General features: G+C 40.5%; 1 long non-coding RNA gene across 2 annotated transcripts in view; it reads right to left on the reverse strand.

Moving 5' to 3' along the window:
- Positions 1-9,907, reverse strand: part of LOC148976974 (uncharacterized) — a 28,040-nt gene extending 18,133 nt beyond the window's left edge. For both annotated transcript variants that reach the window (XR_016145697.1, XR_016145696.1), the window contains exon 1: positions 9,762-9,907. This is a non-coding gene — a long non-coding RNA (uncharacterized LOC148976974). The remainder of the gene's footprint in view (positions 1-9,761) is intronic.

Here is a 9,907-nt window from a genome sequence, read left to right on the forward strand (position 1 = left end):
AACTAAAAATTTCGACCCGAAAAAAAAACGACAGTGTTACCCCTTACGTTTTTTTCAGTTTTCGGGCGAAAAATCAAGTTTCTCCAATCTTCTCAAAACTCTGGATTATGATAGAGGGCCGCGAGACTTTGACATGAGCGCAAAAATAGAGGCTCTAGACCCTTCCAGAGCTGAGATATCGAAACTCAAAATTTCGACCCGAAAAAAAAAACGACAGTGTTACCCCTAACGTTTTTTCAGTTTTCGGGCGAAAAATCAAGTTTCTCCAATCTTCTCAAAACTCTGGATTATGATAGAGGGCCGCGAGACTTTGACCTGAGCGCAAAAATGGAGGCTCTAGACCCTTCCAGAGCTGAGATATCGAAACTCAAAATTTCGACCCGAAAAAAACCCACAGTGGTACCCCTTACGTTTTTTTCAGTTTTCGGGCGAAAAATCAAGTTTCTCCAATCTTCTCAAAACTCTGGATTATGATAGAGGGCCGCGAGACTTTGACCTGAGCGCAAAAATGGGGGCTCTAGACCCTTCCAGAGCTGAGATATCGAAACTCAAAATTTCCGACCCGAAAAAAAACCGACAGTGTTACCCCTTACGTTTTTTTCAGTTTTCGGGCGAAAAATCAAGTTTCTCCAATCTTCTCAAAACTCTGGATTATGATAGAGGGCCGCGAGACTTTGACCTGAGCGCAAAAATGGAGGCTCTAGACCCTTCCAGAGCTGAGAAATCGAAACTCAAAATTTCGACCCGGAAAAAAAAATGACAGTGGTACCCCTTTCGTTTTTTTTTTTAGGCGAAAAATGAAGTTTCTCCAATCCTCTCAAAACTCTGGATTCCGATAGAGGGCCATGAGACTTAAACCTGCGTGCAAAAATTGAGGCTCTAGACCCTTCCAGAGCTGAGATATCGAAACTCAAAATTTCGACCCGAAAAAAAACGACAGTGGTACGCCTTCCGTTTTTTTTTTTCGGGCGAAAAATAAAGTTTCTCCAATCTTCTCAAAACTCTGGATTCTAATAGAGGGCCATGAGACTTAAACCTGAGTGCAAAAATGAAGGCTCTAGACCCTTCCAGAGCTAAGATATTGAAACTCAAAATTTCGACCCGAAAAAAAAAAACACAGTGGTACCCCTTTCGGGGTTTTTTTTCGGGCGAAAAATGAAGTTTCTCCAATCCTCTCAAAACTCTGGATTCTGATAGAGGGCCATGAGACTTAAACCTGAGTGCAAAAATGGAGGCTCTAGACCCTTCCAGAGCTGAGATATCGAAACTCAAAATTTCGACCCGAAAAAAAACCCACAGTGTTACCCCTTACGTTTTTTTCAGTTTTTGGGCGAAAAATCAAGTTTCTCCAATCTTCTCAAAACTCTGGATTATGATATAGGGCCGCGAGACTTTGACCTGAGCGCAAAAATGGAGGCTCTAGACCCTTCCAGAGCTGAGATATCGAAACTCAAAATTTCGACCCGAAAAAAAAAACGACAGTGTTACCCCTTACGTTTTTTTCAGTTTTCGGGCGAAAAATCAAGTTTCTCCAATCTTCTCAAAACTCTGGATTATGATAGAGGGCCGCGAGACTTTGACCTGAGTGCAAAAATGGAGGCTCTAGACCCTTCCAGAGCTGAGATATCGAAACTCAAAATTTCGACCCGAAAAAAAAACGACAGTGGTACGCCTTTCGTTTTTTTTTTTCGGGCGAAAAATAAAGTTTCTCCAATCTTCTCAAAACTCTGGATTCTAATAGAGGGCCATGAGACTTAAACCTGAGTGCAAAAATGAAGGCTCTAGACCCTTCCAGAGCTAAGATATTGAAACTCAAATTTTCGACCCGAAAAAAAAAACACAGTGGTACCCCTTTCGGGGTTTTTTTTCGGGCGAAAAATGAAGTTTCTCCAATCCTCTCAAAACTCTGGATTCTGATAGAGGGCCATGAGACTTAAACCTGAGTGCAAAAATGGAGGCTCTAGACCCTTCCAGAGCTGAGATATCGAAACTCAAAATTTCGACCCGAAAAAAAAAACGACAGTGTTACCCCTTACGTTTTTTTCAGTTTTTGGGCGAAAAATCAAGTTTCTCCAATCTTCTCAAAACTCTGGATTATGATAGAGGGCCGCGAGACTTTGACCTGAGCGCAAAAATGGAGGCTCTAGACCCTTCCAGAGCTGAGATATCGAAACTCAAAATTTCGACCCGAAAAAAAAAACGACATTACCCCTTACGTTTTTTTCAGTTTTCGGGCGAAAAATGAAGTTTCTCCAATCTTCTCAAAACTCTGGATTATGATAGAGGGCCGCGAGACTTTGACCTGAGCGCAAAAATGGAGGCTCTAGACCCTTCCAGAGCTGAGATATCGAAACTCAAAATTTCGACCCGAAAAAAAAAACGACAGTGTTACCCCTTACGTTTTTTTCAGTTTTCGGGCGAAAAATCAAGTTTCTCCAATCTTCTCAAAACTCTGGATTATGATAGAGGGCCGCGAGACTTTGACCTGAGCGCAAAAATGGAGGCTCTAGACCCTTCCAGAGCTGAGATATCGAAACTCAAAATTTCGACCCGAAAAAAAAAACGACAGTGTTACCCCTTACGTTTTTTTTAGTTTTCGGGCGAAAAATCAAGTTTCTCCAATCTTCTCAAAACTCTGGATTATGATAGAGGGCCGCGAGACTTTGACCTGAGCGCAAAAATGGAGGCTCTAGACCCTTCCAGAGCTGAGATATCGAAACTCAAAATTTCGACCCGAAAAAAAAACGACAGTGTTACCCCTTACGTTTTTTTCAGTTTTCGGGCGAAAAATCAAGTTTCTTCAATCTTCTCAAAACTCTGGATTATTATAGAGGGCCGCGAGACTTTGACCTGAGCGCAAAAATGGAGGCTCTAGACCCTTCCAGAGCTGAGAAATCGAAACTCAAAATTTCGACCCGAAAAAAAAACGACAGTGTTACCCCTTACGTTTTTTTCAGTTTTCGGGCGAAAAATCAAGTTTCTCCAATCTTCTCAAAACTCTATATTATGATAGAGGGCCATGAGACTTAAACCTGAGTGCAAAAATGGAGGCTCTAGACCCTTCCAGAGCTGAGATATCGAAACTCAAAATTTCGACCCGAAAAAAAAAATGACAGTGGTACCCCTTTCGCTTTTTTTTTTAGGCGAAAAATGAAGTTTCTCCAATCCTCTCAAAACTCTGGATTCTGATAGAGGGCCATGAGACTTAAACCTGAGTGCAAAAATGGAGGCTCTAGACCCTTCCAGAGCTGAGATATCGAAACTCAAAATTTCGTCACGAAAAAAAACCGACAGTGGTACCCCTTTCGTTTTTTTTTTTCGGGCGAAAAATAAAGTTTCTCCAATCTTCTCAAAACTCTGGATTCTAATAGAGGGCCATGAGACTTAAACCTGAGTGCAAAAATGGAGGCTCTAGACCCTTCCAGAGCTGAGATATCGAAACTCAAAATTTCGACCCGAAAAAAAAAAACCACAGTGGTACCCCTTTCGTTTTTTTTTTCGGGCGAAAAATGAAGTTTCTCCAATCCTCTCAAAACTCTGGATTCTGATAGAGGGCCATGAGACTTAAACCTGAGTGCAAAAATGGAGGCTCTAGACCCTTCCAGAGCTGAGATATCGAAACTCAAAATTTCGACCCGAAAAAAAAACGACAGTGTTACCCCTTACGTTTTTTTCAGTTTTTGGGCGAAAAATCTAGTTTCTCCAATCTTCTCAAAACTCTGGATTATGATAGAGGGCCGCGAGACTTTGACCTGAGCGCAAAAATGGAGGCTCTAGACCCTTCCAGAGCTGAGATATCGAAACTCAAAATTTCGACCCGAAAAAAAAAACGACAGTGTTACCCCTTACGTTTTTTTCAGTTTTCGGGCGAAAAATCAAGTTTCTCCAATCTTCTCAAAACTCTGGATTATGATAGAGGGCCGCGAGACTTTGACCTGAGCGCAAAAATGGAGGCTCTAGACCCTTCCAGAGCTGAGAAATCGGAACTCAAAATTTCGACCCGAAAAAAAAACGACAGTGTTACCCCTTACGTTTTTTTTTCAGTTTTCGGGCGAAAAATCAAGTTTCTCCAATCTTCTCAAAACTCTATATTATGATAGAGGGCCATGAGACTTAAACCTGAGTGCAAAAATGGGGGCTCTAGACCATTCCAGAGCTGAGATATCGAAACTCAAAATTTCGACCCGAAAAAAAAAATGACAGTGGTACCCCTTTCGTTTTTTTTTTTAGGCGAAAAATGAAGTTTCTCCAATCCTCTCAAAACTCTGGATTCTGATAGAGGGCCATGAGACTTAAACCTGCGTGCAAAAATGGAGGCTCTAGACCCTTCCAGAGCTGAGATATCGAAACTCAAAATTTCGACCCGAAAAAAAACGACAGTGGTACGCCTTTCGTTTTTTTTTTCGGGCGAAAAATAAAGTTTCTCCAATCTTCTCAAAACTCTGGATTCTAATAGAGGGCCATGAGACTTAAACCTGAGTGCAAAAATGAAGGCTCTAGACCCTTCCAGAGCTAAGATATCGAAACTAAAAATTTCGACCCGAAAAAAAAACGACAGTGTTACCCCTTACGTTTTTTTCAGTTTTCGGGCGAAAAATCAAGTTTCTCCAATCTTCTCAAAACTCTGGATTATGATAGAGGGCCGTGAGACTTTGACATGAGCGCAAAAATGGAGGCTCTAGACCCTTCCAGAGCTGAGATATCGAAACTCAAAATTTCGACCCGAAAAAAACCCACAGTGGTACCCCTTACGTTTTTTTCAGTTTTCGGGCGAAAAATCAAGTTTCTCCAATCTTCTCAAAACTCTGGATTATTATAGAGGGCCGCGAGACTTTGACCTGAGCGCAAAAATGGGGGCTCTAGACCCTTCCAGAGCTGAGATATCGAAACTCAAAATTTCCGACCCGAAAAAAAAACGACAGTGTTACCCCTTACGTTTTTTTCAGTTTTCGGGCGAAAAATCAAGTTTCTCCAATCTTCTCAAAACTCTGGATTATGATAGAGGGCCGCGAGACTTTGACCTGAGCGCAAAAATGGAGGCTCTAGACCCTTCCAGAGCTGAGAAATCGAAACTCAAAATTTCGACCCGGAAAAAAAAATGACAGTGGTACCCCTTTCGTTTTTTTTTTTAGGCGAAAAATGAAGTTTCTCCAATCCTCTCAAAACTCTGGATTCTGATAGAGGGCCATGAGACTTAAACCTGCGTGCAAAAATTGAGGCTCTAGACCCTTCCAGAGCTGAGATATCGAAACTCAAAATTTCGACCCGAAAAAAAACGACAGTGGTACGCCTTCCGTTTTTTTTTTTCGGGCGAAAAATAAAGTTTCTCCAATCTTCTCAAAACTCTGGATTCTAATAGAGGGCCATGAGACTTAAACCTGAGTGCAAAAATGAAGGCTCTAGACCCTTCCAGAGCTAAGATATTGAAACTCAAAATTTCGACCCGAAAAAAAAAAACACAGTGGTACCCCTTTCGGGGTTTTTTTTCGGGCGAAAAATGAAGTTTCTCCAATCCTCTCAAAACTCTGGATTCTGATAGAGGGCCATGAGACTTAAACCTGAGTGCAAAAATGGAGGCTCTAGACCCTTCCAGAGCTGAGATATCGAAACTCAAAATTTCGACCCGAAAAAAAAAACGACAGTGTTACCCCTTACGTTTTTTTCAGTTTTTGGGCGAAAAATCAAGTTTCTCCAATCTTCTCAAAACTCTGGATTATGATATAGGGCCGCGAGACTTTGACCTGAGCGCAAAAATGGAGGCTCTAGACCCTTCCAGAGCTGAGATATCGAAACTCAAAATTTCGACCCGAAAAAAAAAACGACAGTGTTACCCCTTACGTTTTTTTCAGTTTTCGGGCGAAAAATGAAGTTTCTCCAATCCTCTCAAAACACTGGATTCTGATAGAGGGCCATGAGACTTAAACCTGAGTGCAAAAATGGAGGCTCTAGACCCTTCCAGAGCTGAGATATCGAAACTCAAAATTTCGTCACGAAAAAAAAAACGACAGTGGTACGCCTTTCGTTTTTTTTTTCGGGCGAAAAATGAAGTTTCTCCAATCCTCTCAAAACTCTGGATTCTGATAGAGGGCCATGAGACTTAAACCTGAGTGCAAAAATGGAGGCTCTAGACCCTTCCAGAGCTGAGATATCGAAACTCAAAATTTCGACCCGAAAAAAAAAACGACAGTGTCACCCCTTACGTTTTTTTCAGTTTTCGGGCGAAAAATCAAGTTTCTCCAATCTTCTCAAAACTCTGGATTATGATAGAGGGCCGCGAGACTTTGACCTGAGCGCAAAAATGGAGGCTCTAGACCCTTCCAGAGCTGAGATATCGAAACTCAAAATTTCGACCCGAAAAAAAAAACGACAGTGTTACCCCTTACGTTTTTTTCAGTTTTCGGGCGAAAAATCAAGTTTCTCCAATCTTCTCAAAACTCTGGATTATGATAGAGGGCCGCGAGACTTTGACCTGAGCGCAAAAATGGAGGCTCTAGACCCTTCCAGAGCTGAGATATCGAAACTCAAAATTTCGACCCGAAAAAAAAACGACAGTGTTACCCCTTACGTTTTTTTCAGTTTTCGGGCGAAAAATCAAGTTTCTTCAATCTTCTCAAAACTCTGGATTATGATAGAGGGCCGCGAGACTTTGACCTGAGCGCAAAAATGGAGGCTCTAGACCCTTCCAGAGCTGAGAAATCGAAACTCAAAATTTCGACCCGAAAAAAAAACGACAGTGTTACCCCTTACGTTTTTTTCAGTTTTCGGGCGAAAAATCAAGTTTCTCCAATCTTCTCAAAACTTTATATTATGATAGAGGGCCATGAGACTTAAACCTGAGTGCAAAAATGGAGGCTCTAGACCCTTCCAGAGCTGAGATATCGAAACTCAAAATTTCAACCCGAAAAAAAAAATGACAGTGGTACCCCTTTCGTTTTTTTTTTTAGGCGAAAAATGAAGTTTCTCCAATCCTCTCAAAACTCTGGATTCTGATAGAGGGCCATGAGACTTAAACCTGAGTGCAAAAATGGAGGCTCTAGACCCTTCCAGAGCTGAGATATCGAAACTCAAAATTTCGTCACGAAAAAAAAACGACAGTGGTACCCCTTTCGTTTTTTTTTTCGGGCGAAAAATTAAGTTTCTCCAATCTTCTCAAAACTCTGGATTCTAATAGAGGGCCATGAGACTTAAACCTGAGTGCAAAAATGGAGGCTCTAGACCCTTCCAGAGCTGAGATATCGAAACTCAAAATTTCGACCCGAAAAAAAAACGACAGTGGTACGCCTTTCGTTTTTTTTTTTCGGGCGAAAAATAAAGTTTCTCCAATCTTCTCAAAACTCTGGATTCTAATAGAGGGCCATGAGACTTAAACCTGAGTGCAAAAATGAAGGCTCTAGACCCTTCCAGAGCTAAGATATTGAAACTCAAAATTTCGACCCGAAAAAAAAAAACCACAGTGGTACCCCTTTCGGGTTTTTTTTCGGGCGAAAAATTAAGTTTCTCCAATCTTCTCAAAACTCTGGATTCTAATAGAGGGCCATGAAACTTAAACCTGAGTGCAAAAATGGAGGCTCTAGACCCTTCCAGAGCTGAGATATCGAAACTCAAAATTTCGACCCCAAAAAAAAAACGACAGTGGTACCCCTTTCGTTTTTTTGTTTTTTTTTGGGCGAAAAATGATGTTTCTCCAATCTTCTCAAAACTCTGGATTCTGATAGTGGTCCATGAGACTTAAACCTGACTGCAAAAAAATTGAGGCTCTAGACCCTTCCAGAGCTGAGATATCGAAACTCAAAATTTCGACCCAAAAAAAAAACGACAGTGGTACCCCTTTCGGTTTTTTTTTTTTTGGGCGAAAAATGATGTTTCTCCAATCTTCTCAAAACTCTGGATTCTGATAGAGGGCCATGAGACTTAAACCTGACTGCAAAAATTGAGGCTCTAGACCCTTCCAGAGCTGAGATATCGAAACTCAAAATTTCGACCCAAAAAAAAAAAAAGGCAGTGGTACCACTTTCGTTTTTTTTTTCGGGCGAAAAATAAAGTTTCTCCAATCATCTCAAAACTCTGGATTCTAATAGAGGGCCATGAGACTTAAAAATGAGTGCAAAAATGGGGGCTCTAGACCCTTCCAGAGCTGAGATATCGAAACTCAAAATTTCGACCCGAAAAAAAAAAACGACAGTGGTACCCCTTTCGTTTTTTTTTCAGGCGAAAAATGAAGTTTCTCCAATCCTCTCAAAACTCTGGATTCTGATAGAGGGCCATGAGACTTAAACCTGAGTGCAAAAATGGAGGCTCTAGACCCTTCCAGAGCTAAGATATCGAAACTCAAAATTTCGACCCGAAAAAAAAAAACGACAGTGGTACCCCTTTCGTTTTTTGTTTTTTTTTCGGGCGAAAAATAAAGTTTCTCCAATCTTCTCAAAACTCTGGATTATGATAGAGGGCCATGAGACTTAAACCTGAGTGCAAAAATGGAGGCTCTAGACCCTTCCAGAGCTGAGTTATCGAAACTCAAAATTTCGACCCGAAAAAAAAACGACAGTGGTACCCCTTTCGTTTTTTTTTTTTCAGGCGAAAAATGAAGTTTCTCCAATCCTCTCAAAACTCTGGATTCTGATAGAGGGCCATGAGACTTAAACCTGAGTGCAAAAATGGAGGCTCTAGACCAGTGTTTCTCAAACTTTTTCAGCCCAAGGACCACTTTATCTTCCATTTTTTTTCTGAGGACCACCTAACAAAATCCCACTCTAACACGCCCCCAAAAACAAACAAAAAATGTAAGGATAAGCTAAATTTAAGTTTAAATTTAACTCCTAACTGATTTTTGACTGATATAGGCTTTTCATTTTTCTGTCAGTGAAGAAAGTAAACATAGGGTCAACTGATATAGGTTGATTTTGCCTATGAATAATTTTTTTTCAGACGCGTTTATTACTGAAAGCTAAAGCTTGGTAATTAAGTTTATCAAATGCATTCACAATATGTATAGGCTACACATTTATTATTGTTTGTATGCCTAATACAGGGCTTTATAATCAAAGAGGTCCTAAATTTGAGGTTGGTAGGGGCTTCACATTTTTTAGTTATCTGATATTTGCATTTTCAAGACGTTTGAAGACCTAAAAAAAGGATATGAAATTGCTTTAAAACCATGTCAGTGGGCAGTAGATTATTTGTCAAAGGAGAGGAGAGCCTCACCTCTCATCTCACTCTTTCTTTTTTCCTCAGTCTCTTCATCACTTTCTCTTCCCCTCTGAAGACATAGCTTTGTACTAAAGGCTACAATTTGTATTATATTCTCAATATGTATACATTCATTATTACTCATGTGCCTAAAATGATGAAAACGGCTTTGTTAATGTTTCTTGTCCCCTCACAACAATGACAGTAAACTAATTATTACATTACACGTTACTATTTTTTATACTAATTTTCAGTTCAAAATGGCTATTAGTTTGCCTGATTATTTTTTGTCATTCGTTTAACATTTATGACCTAAAAAATTATGTCAAATATGAAATGTTAAGTTTAGCTACCTGTAATAAATTATTACATATCGCGGGCTTTCGCGCTAATTGCGGAGCAGGCATGCTAGTCAAGTGATCAGCCGCACACATTACAAACTACTAATAAAGTGATAAGAGCAGCTTACAACAGGTAACATCTCATTCTCATACAGCTCATTCGTATTAGGCTATGTTAAACAGTGTTTATACTAAAACCGCAAGTGTGTTTTGTGCATTTTGTTTCGCAGTTACCTTCGTCTTCTAGTCTTCTCTTCTCGATAGTTCTTCCTGTTTTTAAATGTTAACGAGAATGTGTCCAATTTGGGCATGGGCGTGGTAGCTTCTGACGTCACACTTGGATGGGGCCGGGTTGGATCTCCACCGCAGGATGCAGCGAG

Source organism: Pimephales promelas, chromosome 12 (genome assembly GCF_988280905.1).
Source record: "Pimephales promelas chromosome 12, fPimPro1.hap1.1, whole genome shotgun sequence".
Taxonomy (NCBI): domain Eukaryota; kingdom Metazoa; phylum Chordata; class Actinopteri; order Cypriniformes; family Leuciscidae; genus Pimephales; species Pimephales promelas.